We start from the raw sequence: 10,847 nt of genomic DNA, 5'->3' as shown, positions 1-10,847 counted from the left end.
AAGGATATGCAAAATTGCTATATCTCACTATTGCGTCTTGAAAATTTCCAATGCAAGCTTTGAACTTCTTTATGGTTTATCTCTTAACCACTTGGGTCATCCGTGTATTTATACAAACAGCTGCACTTGAGCCATTCACTGAAAAAAAAAGCTAAAATCACCAACCTCTATAACAAACAAGTTTAGAATGGAGAGTGCTCTAAGCAGGAGATATTTTTTCTCTATTTCTCCTCCACTCTCTTTTTCCACATTCCTTGTGATAATCAGTCTGTTCTTCGGGCTGTTTGCTTTCAGAAATTTTGTTTGCACTCCTCTCTAAATGTTTCAAACTGAGAAAATAATCCAGGGAGGGCCTTGAAATTCAAATTCCCTCAGCAGCACTATCACCTCTTTCCGCAGAGATTCGTTGTTTGGGGGCTTCTTCTAAAGCATCCCACCATATTAGTCCTCATTTGTTTCTGTCCTTAGGCCAGAGAAACTCCGGGGTATCAACATCATCCTGAAGGGTTCAACCAACTCAAGAATATATATTCAGCATTTTCAAAATGGGATGAAAGGAAGGGACCAGCTCCACAATACATCTGAGTTCTATATTTATTTTCTTTGAACAGCCAATCCAAGGAGGAATATCAAGGTCACCGACCAAAATACCCTCTCTCTTGCCCACAGCATTTTCCAAAAAGTTGAGGTCAGTGAACCCACTGTCTATTAAAATGTTATGACAAGGGATAGGTTGCTCTTTTCTGTCCACTATGTTTATGAAATAAGTTGTGAAACTGGAATTGATTTGGGGCAAACTTATACAGTTTTGTGGTTCGGCTTCTTCACTCAGAGCTGATTTATAAAATAAGTTTAAAATATCTTATTATAAAACAGCATCCTGTGAAAATACATCCCATGATTCTATGAAATGGGATTGTTTAGATGAGATCAGAAGAAAGAGTATTTATTTCCAGGTCAAAATTCAGCCAAGACAATTAATTCCCTATTTTCTTTTTAAAGTAAACACTTGGGAGCTTTTAATAAGTAGCACTGGGTTAACTTGGTTTTCATCTGTAAAATGCTGCCCTTTCTGTTTTCATATCTTCTCTGTCTCTTTCTCCTCCTCCTTTATGAGGGCCATTAAAAGACCCACATTTCTCTTGCTTCTTTGCTTCCTATTTGGGAGGGATGCTGTCCCTGAGGTTAACTAATTTATTTATTATATTTTCATAAGGTTACTAATGTTGACTTTTAGTACAATTAAAGGGTTCCTATCAAAATTTGAAATCTACTATGACCCATAAAAAAGAGATTAATCATTATATAAACAAAAAGGGTGGGGAAGAATCAAGAAAAGGTTTATTAGTGGCCCAAAGTCCTAGAGCAGAGGTCCTGGGCAAAATCTGGCATGAAGCCCGAGTTTATACAGTCTTTGGGCTAAGAATGTTTTTACATTTTCAAAGAGTTGTGAGGAAAAAGAAAAAACAGACAAGAATATGCAATAGAAACAGTATGTGGTCTGCATAGCTTATTATTTACTACTTGGCTCTAACAGAAAACGTTCGCTGACTGTTCCCCTATACTGTCCTTCCTTTCCTGGCTTGATATATCACTGATCAGATTCCTCTTCAGCTTATCAAACTGAGCTTACATTTGCTATTTACTCTATCTTTTTGGTCAAAAACACGTTAACATTATTCCTCTGATTTTTTTTTATAGCAACAGGCTTATTAAAAATTGTTTTGTTTTGTTTTGTTTGACATGGGGGTCTCGCTATGTTGTCCAGGCTGGGTTTCAATTCCTGGGCTCAAGTAATCCTCTCACCTCAGCCTCTCAAGTAACTGGGACTACAGGTGCAGGCCACCATATTTGGTGGTGAATTTGTTTATTTATTTATTGCAGTAGGTAATTTTCTGATGTCATTCATGCACTCATATTTATTGAGTTCCTACAATATGCCAAGCACTGAGACATTTCTTAAGGTAAAATAAAGTGGTTACCAATAGAGTTACCAAATCCAGCACCTTAAGATACATTTCAAACAGATAATAAACTCATTTAAGTGTCTTTTTAAAAAATCTCTCTTATAGTAAATATGTGCTCTTGTTATTTTATAACTCAACAGCTTTGTTTGGTCCTTTTTGTCTCCAGGACAAAATACAAATTAGTCAGCCTGACTGGCTATTAGAGCATTCCACAACTGTCTTTTTAATTTCTCCTCTCACTACTTCTCCACCTGGACTTAATACAGGATGAACTGGGCTATTCATTATTATCCAGACATAAGTTGTTCTTTCCAAAATTCATTCTGTCAAACATGTCAACCTCTCATCCTGGAAACAGTTCAGATATTTTTACTAAGAATAAAAAGAGTTGGTAGAAAAGCTGTTGGGAAGGCATAGCTGCCACCTGAGGCAAACCGTTCATATATACACCTTATCTAACATAGTGACAGTTTCATCCTCACATATTAAACAACAGTCATCCTAGAACAGTGAACAAGGCTAATGTGCCAAGCCTGGTGCTATGAATGAAGCATAGTCCTTGTCCTCAGAAGACACCAAAGTTTAAAACCGAACATGGTAATTTAACTCTGGATCTCTCCATCCTCCTGTCCTCTTCATTCCCTCATTCACTCATCCATTCATTTAGTAAACTTTCTTAGGCATGCACAGTTCATCAGGCTCAGTCTCAGTTCCTCGGCATATAAACCAACAATTACAGTACAAGTGCAATGACGGAAGAGTGCAAAGCACTCTGGGAGTGTGGAGGAGTGGCACATAATCAGGCAGAGCTGAGGGAGGAAGGGGCTTCCTGGAGGAAGGGACTCCTGAGTTTGGTTCCTAAAACTTTGAAGGAAATAGTCAGGCAAAGCATCACAAGGAAGCATCCAGACTAAATTTCTCTCCTAGGTTACTTCACCTATAGCTGCGAATATAATTGCTTTTCTGGAAGCACCACGCTTGCTCAGGAATGAGGGAAAATGTTATAGAAGGAATTAAGGTTATATTTCTTGTTTTTCTTTTCACTGGACTACATGGCTTAACAACAGAGAATAATGTATCTTGCCCTATTGTATTTTTAGTCATTTGCTGTAAGTAGTAAGTCCAAGTAAAATACGTAGCAATGGGATTATGGGATTCCTAAATTCATCCCCAGGATATTGCTAAATTGAGAACTAGTCATTTCAAGAAAGAAGAAAACATTGCAACTGTAAATAGACAGATAAAATGCAAGCTAATAAATTTCTTTAAACTTTTCCTTTGTGCTATCAGCATCATATGATATATCTCATATAATTGGAGACAGGCTATAGCTAAAAGTGTGGACTTTACAAAAAAGAAATTCCTAGGTTCAAACCCCAGCTCTGACAGCTTTTAGCTGTGTGAACTAGGCAAGTTATAATGGCTGAATAGTAGCCATCATATAAAAATACCAAATGTTCTTAATAATTTCTTTTTTTTTTTTGAGACACTTAGGTTGTTTCTCAATGGAGAGTATTAGTAATAAGACAATAATCAATATTATCATACTAAAATCTTTGTTCCCCTCTCTGACAGAATAAAATTTTTAAATGGAATTTCTAGGTTAGAATTTATATCTGTTAATAGTTTAATACCCCTAGGCCAGTTTCTTCATACATAAAATGAGATGGATGATGGTACCCACTTCACTGGATCATTGTAACAACTAAATAAATTAATAAGAGGGAAACTGCTTAAACAAGTGTTTGAAGCAGACTTTCTGTCCACTTTAAATCAATGACTAGTAGCTTCCTCCAGGGGGATTTTGCCAAGTTCCACAGCAAGTCATGTTTTTCAGGTCCTGGAATACTGCCAGTATGGAGGAACAGGAATGGAACGTAGTCGGAGGATCACATCCAGGTCACTTTCGAGATTCCACATGGCTCCTTGGTGAATTTATACTGTAGTTATACTTCTCTTTATAACAGACATTTGCACAACCTAAGAGCTAAAGGAGTAGGGAAAATATAGCATCAAATCCACTTACCCCACACCATGTCCCATTCAAACGCTCACAATCATCTTTGGCAGTTTCTTTACTTAGTCCTTATCAGATAGTACCCATGAGGTTTCTTCTATCTTATCAAGCCAGTGACTGTACTGAATAACTCACCTCTTTTCATGTGTGAGCATTACTTATGCCCCAATTTCATTTTTACCTTCCTCTAAGCATAGATTCTTTATCTTTCTAATTCTGATATTATAAGCATTGAAGTAATACATCTAATTTCTCTGGGAAATTATGAACAAATGAATAGGAGATATGAGAATCCTGAGATAAAGTTAGTCCTGCTTATTTTGGGGGATATTTCCTCATTGTTTTATTGGGGCAGATAATTCATCATTTGAGTGTGAACAATAGGGTCATACAGCTGTTATCTAAAATGCCACAGGATTTACCTAGCATCACTTGTAAAAACAGAAATCGATATGGCCAGCTCTGCAGTACGAAACACATCACACTGGATGTTCTACCCAATGATGGTAAGATCCCATAGGGGAAATTAAATGCCATGAAATGGCCTTAATCATGGGAGTTAAGAAAATTGTTTTTCACAAACTACATAGCAGAATCAAAACCATGGTAGGAGGGAGAGAGAATAGCATCTAAAAGGCATAGGATGAGGTCAGAGATCTGAATGCACTTTATGGGTGTGGTGGTTAATTTTATGTGTCAACTTGACTGGGCTGAGGGATGCCCAGGTAGCTGCTGAAACATTATTTCTGGGTGTGCCTGTGAGAGTATCTCCAGAAGAGATTAGCATTTTGAATTGTTAGACTAAGTAAAGAAACTTAGTCTCCAATCCAATGAGGGCTCAAATAGAACATAAGGCAGAGAAAGACCAATTTTCCTCTTTCCAGTCTTTATGAACTGGGACATTCATCTCCTCCTGCCCTTGGACATTGAAGTTCCTGGTTCTCACGCCTTTGTGCCTTTGGATTACAGGACTTACACCAGTCCCCCATCACACCCCCCACCCTGGTTCAATTACAACAGAATTGCCTTGTGACAAAGTCACTGGGGGTGGAGGAGTATAAAGTCAGTGTTTGTGTGTATGCCATCTTTGTCATAGGTGTCTCTTACACAGAGAATTGAAGTGATTGTGGAACTATGCCCCTGAAATAACAAGAAAGATCACAGGATGCTACACAGGCAAGAGTAGCAAATTCAGGAATACTGTAAATACTAGGATTCTTCTATACATGTACAGATGGCCCTTGACTCACTTTTTTTTTATTTTATGATGTTACAGAAGTGAAACGCATTCAGAAGAAACCATACTTCAAGTACCCAAACAAACACTGTTTTTCATTTTCAGTACAGTATTCAACAAATTGCGTGAGATATTTGTTACCTTACTAAAAACAGTATTTGAGAGATGATTTTGCCCAACTAATCATTTACATCATAGGCTAGTATAAATGTTCTGAGCATATTTAAAGTAGGGTAGGCTAGGTGTATTAAATCCATTTTCCTCTTACGATATTTTCAACTTATGATGGGTTTATCAGGATGTAACCTCACTTTAAGTCAAAAAGCAGCTTTTGTCTTCAAATATTTTATATAGGAATTCCCACATATTATTAAACATTCTTTGAATATGTGGTTTATAATGGCTGAATAGTAGCCATCATATAAAAATACCAAATGTTCGTAATCATTTCCTTTTATGAGACACTTAGACTGTTTCCTAGTGGGGAGTATTAGTTTTAAGACTATGATAAATATTGTCGTATCAAAATCATTTTGTGCATCTCTGACAGGATAAATTTTTAAAAAATGGAATTGCTAGGTTATAATGTGTACTATTTAAATTATTTAATTCTAACAACAAACTCTATTTCAAAAACTAGATACTAGAAAAAACACAACTGACTCTAGATAAGTCTAAAATGTATCTGGCAGAAGCAGACGTGTTAGACAGAAACAGATTAGCCAAAAAAGTTTACAATGCCATGGGGTAGCAGTTAATGTGATTTGCAGAGGAAAAGAAGAGTGTAGGCTATTCTGGTGAGTCAATTAATTGTAAACAGATTTAAAAAGCTTCTGCTGCTTTCAGGTCTATAACCCTATCAAGTTATTTAGGCTTTCTAAACCTCAATTTGCTCATTTTGAAAACCGGAGACATTTCCCATGTTCATGCACCAGAATACTTAATATTATAAGCTTGAATGTTCTCCCTAAATTGGTATGTAGATCTGCTGTCATCCCAATCACATGCCAGACCAGCATTTTTATAGAAAAAGAATAGAAAAAGGATCATAGAAAAGCTGATTTTAACATTTATATGAAAAGACAAAGGACCTAGAATAGTCAAAACAATTTTCAGAAAGAGCAATGTTGGAGAACTCACACTACCTCACCTCAAGACTTATTGCAAAGCTTTGGTAATCAAGACAGTGTAGTATTGACAAGAAGATAGACAAACAGGTCAATGAGCTAGAATTGAGAGGCCAGAAATAGATCCATACATATAAAGCAAATTGTTTATGATAAAGGAACCAAAGCAATTTAAAGCAAAGAAAATATCTTTTAACAAATGGTACTGGAACAATTGGATATCCATAAAATTTTTTTTTTTAAACTTAGACTCCTATCTGCACTTACACTCTATTTCACACCACACACAAGAACTAATTTTAAATGGCGGAAAGATCTGTGGATAGGAGTTTGAGAACCTTGAAAGATAGTCTATAGGAATAAGCATCTGCCCTCAGGCATTAGACCCTCACTTATCCTTAAATGTATCAGGATAACTTAGCCTAGGCTAGGACCTGGCCTTCGGCCCTTCCCCTCTGTTTATTAAAACATTTAAAGAGAAACCTAAATTAAAAATCAAAAATAATAGTGCAATTTATTTATTTATTTATTTATTTATTTATTTATTTATTTATTTTTGAAGTTCTCCTACATTTTACTCTAACAGCTTTTTTGTTTTACTTTTCACATTTATATCTGCCGTCCATATGGATTTAATTTTTTTTTTTTGGTAACAAACCTGCACGTTATGCACATGTACCCTAGAACTTAAAGTATAATAATAATAAAAAATAAATAAATAAATAAATAAAGCAAAAATAAAATAAAATAATAATAGTGCAATTTAAAACTACCTCAAAAAATCCAAAAATCTTTAAGATATACCATTTGAAACAAAAGTGTTAAAAGAGAGAGAACAAGAATGTTATGTAAACATGATAAATATACTTAAAGAGATGTAACAAGCTATTAGTAATAAGAAGAATAAAAAATCATTAAAAATGAAAATATATGAGGTATAATAACTGAAAAACTACACCAAAGATGGGATAAAGAAAGGAAGAAATAGCTAAAGAATAAATTCGTGAATTAGAAAATCAGACAAAGAGGCAATCTCTCAGCAATCAGAAGAATAAAGAGATAGAAGATATACAAGTAAGCATATTCCTCCCTGTTCCCATTATGTAGTATCAACCCTCTCCCCTCAAGAAAAGCAGGTTACTTACCCCGACATTACTATAACTCCCTTCTGATCCACTGGCATGAGGAGTCCAAGGTGGCCAGGTGGTAGACCCAGCTTCAAATTCGGTAGAATCCTCACTTCGCTGGTGGAGACAGCCCTTACTGGGAACGATGTTCTCTAACCTAACAGAGCCTAAGGTTAGAAGATAGGAAGAACAAATTTCACAAATAGGTCACTGGGGATGATCATGTAGGGATCACTTCTATTTCCTTGGTTACCAGACCTGTGTTTTCTAGCCATTAAGGACAGAGCACCATATATCAGTCCTTATTTCAATGCATATACACCCAAACTGAGGACCATGCTCTAACCTTCAGAATGTGTTCTCGGAGAGGGCCACTTAACTGAGCCTTTAAGTCCACTGCATCATTCAGCTAGCCAGCTGCTTCTGGGTGATGGGATATATGGTGGAACCAGTGAATCCTGTAATCATTGCTCTATGTCCTTTGCAGCAAAATTGGTCCCTTATCTGAGGAAATGTTGTGAGAACCCATATTGATAGATCAGGCATGCTGAAGTGTTGATTCATATTTGGTGTAGATGTAACCTCTGGTAAGGACAAATTGCTGCTGTTTTCCTCAACTGAGGTGTTAGCATCAGTCTCTGAGGCTGACATTCAGCACTGGCTAGATAAGCTCTTTGTGAACTGAATCCCATTCTGTTAGGTGTTTGCATACTTCTATTCCTGCCACCATTGAATGCCAACTTGCACTGGTACTGCAATAACCAGGAAGAAATGTTGGCTGACATCCACAGGTTTACTCATCTTGTCCACCTGATGGTTGAGATCCCCTTCTGCAAAAGAGGCTTGCTGAGCATCACCACAAGACAGACAGATCTGCATACTGATGCCCACCATCTATAGGGCCCACATATCTCTTTCCCCACTTCCTTGTCCTCACTCTTCCCATTCTGGTCCTTTCAGGCCCGGAACAAACTAGCCAAATCATTCACCACTACCTATTTCTACCTAAGGTCACTTTTCCTTCCATACAAAGTGGACAATCAAGTGTGCTGCTCAAAGTTCTGCCCAAAACTCTATACAGAGATTTTATACAAGTGATAAAGAAGATTATGGGAGCTAGCCCAAAACCCCTCCCAAGACAGTCCTGTGACCACCATTGTTCCGCCCTAAACTAATACTATTTCTTCAAAGCATTCATTAGTAGTGGAATCTCCTAAAAGAAAAGAGCCCATAGCAGCTTAAGGGGAAGTGAAAACAGGGCGAACTGGGAAGGCAGAATGTTACTGAGCATTCAGACATTGAAAGAATAACTCCTCCCCCAAACAAAAATGAGACCTTCATAAAGCATCAATTTAGTGTTTGATTAAATACAAATTTGTTCCGTTTGTAATGATTTCATGTGCATTTGTGTCATCTCTCTAAGCAGTGTTTCCACCCCTTTGGAGTCAGGAAGTATATCTTACGCCTCCCTGTATCCAGCTTTCTCCGTTCCCATCACAGGGCTAGGATCACAGCAGCTACTCACCTTAGTTTTAAATAGTGTGGAATTGACTGATCCTCACTTAGGCAGTCCAGGGCTCTCACTCTCAGTTCTGTCACGATTGTGCTGCCTTGACTATTGATGCCCATGCTTCCTCCTATAAACCAACCTTCCAGGTTTTCAAATCCCTACTCATGAACCTTTCTACCTTTTATTTCAATACTGAGTAGCCATCCTCAACCAAGGTCATTTTAATTCCAAGGTCTATGTCCACCACGGGGGTGCCCATCTCTGGATGGCAACTCCAGTCTTGTTTGCTTGTCTCTCTCACACCATTTCTGTTTACTGACTGTTGAAGGAAGAGGCTGCGAGAGCTCCCTATCCCCACATACCCTGATAACAGAAATGAGTTATTCCACTGGCTGGCAAAATACTAAATCTTCCCTTCATGGATCCAAAACTGGGCTTAGTTACTCCTCTACTGTGCCCTCCACTGTTCTGATTCCACCATTGAGGACCTCCTGGAGAAATCTGGAATCCCTGACGCTGATATGAAGTTCACAGACTACTTGTCAGTAACCCCCAGGGCATGGTTTCTATGGACCTAAGTTTGTGTCAGTCTGAAGATCAAGCTTGTCCCCAGAATGTCTCTCTCGTGTCCCCCCTTTGGGTCTTACTGAGGTTAATGAGCAGTCTAGTTCTGCTATTTACTAGTTGAGTGATCTTCAGTGAGTTAATCTCTCTGGGATTTTCTTTCCTGAGCTGGCATAGGAAAAGACTCATTTGCATTTCACAGGGTTATAATAAGAACTAAGTGATATAAGGAATATGTGTCGCTCGGCACAGTGTCTGCTATTTGGTTAATTAATAGTTATTAATTAATTAATTCATAAGTATTGTTATTATAATTAATAAGCATTGTTATTATAATTCTAGTAACATTGTTATTTACTCCATTTCATACTATAATACCTTTACCACCCATACAGACAGACCATTTTTCTAGCTTTGCAATTGTCTCTCTGACACCCATCTCTTTTCTACTCTTCCTACTCCTACATACAGTTGCTTAGTGGAGTTGATTTGTTATCATATTTTTTTCAATGAAATTATACTACACACTCTGGCAAGTTTTGAAATGCCCCTCCATCTTTTTCCCTTGTCTTGCACACCATCCCCTTCACTATTCACTTTGTGATTAACAAAATATTGCAAACAAACTTAGAGCATATGACAATGATGTCACCTCTCTAAATGACCAGAAAGTATACATCCATTCACACTAACGTGTCTATTTTTTCTGACTCACAGGGCTGTGTTTTAATGACAGGTTCATATCTCAAAATTGGGGTAACACCAAAAACACAACCTAATAAGCTATGCCACACAGTGCATTAGGAATAGGCTAATAGATGTTGCCAAGAAGAAACAAGAAGAGAAATGCTCTCTGCCTCTCGATATGCACTAAACAAAAAGCCAAGGTACTTTGCATTTTTCAGTAGAAAGGTCATAAGAATGGGTTAGCCCGGGTATGGTATGACAATGGTAGTTCCTGCCAAAGGAGATAGTCAAAGAAGCAATGTTAATTTCAATATCAATTACATACTGATATTAAATAAATGCAGGGTGCTAAACTACTGTGCCACCTCGCACCACTTGTGGTTCAGAAATTATCTTCATGGCTCTGGTCATATCATGCCCCTCCTCAAGAACCTTCAACTGCCCCCCACTGCCCACAGGATTGACACCAAATTCCTCAGTTTTCCTAGGCCCTCCACAAGCATGCCTGGGCCCTCTCACCAGGTGCACGTTCTTACAGTCTTCTCTGTTTCATCTACTTCGTTGAAATCCCACCATCTTCCAAGGCTCTGCTTCAACACCAGACTCTCCAT

At 37.7% G+C, this 10,847-nt stretch overlaps 1 pseudogene across 1 annotated transcript in view; it reads right to left on the bottom strand.

Annotated features, from left to right (window-relative positions):
* The window catches only part of LOC105544416, a 28,496-nt pseudogene extending 17,649 nt beyond the window's left edge, over positions 1–10,847 (bottom strand). The window contains exon 1 of the transcript XR_001006754.1: positions 10,773–10,847. The product of XR_001006754.1 is annotated as an actin, clone 302-like (transcript). The remainder of the gene's footprint in view (positions 1–10,772) is intronic.

The sequence above is a fragment of the Mandrillus leucophaeus genome, unplaced genomic scaffold (assembly GCF_000951045.1).
Source record: "Mandrillus leucophaeus isolate KB7577 unplaced genomic scaffold, Mleu.le_1.0 Scaffold3, whole genome shotgun sequence".
Classification (NCBI taxonomy): domain Eukaryota; kingdom Metazoa; phylum Chordata; class Mammalia; order Primates; family Cercopithecidae; genus Mandrillus; species Mandrillus leucophaeus.
The sequence above is the reverse complement of the archived record's forward strand: the minus strand, read 5'-3'. Positions and strand labels throughout refer to the sequence as shown.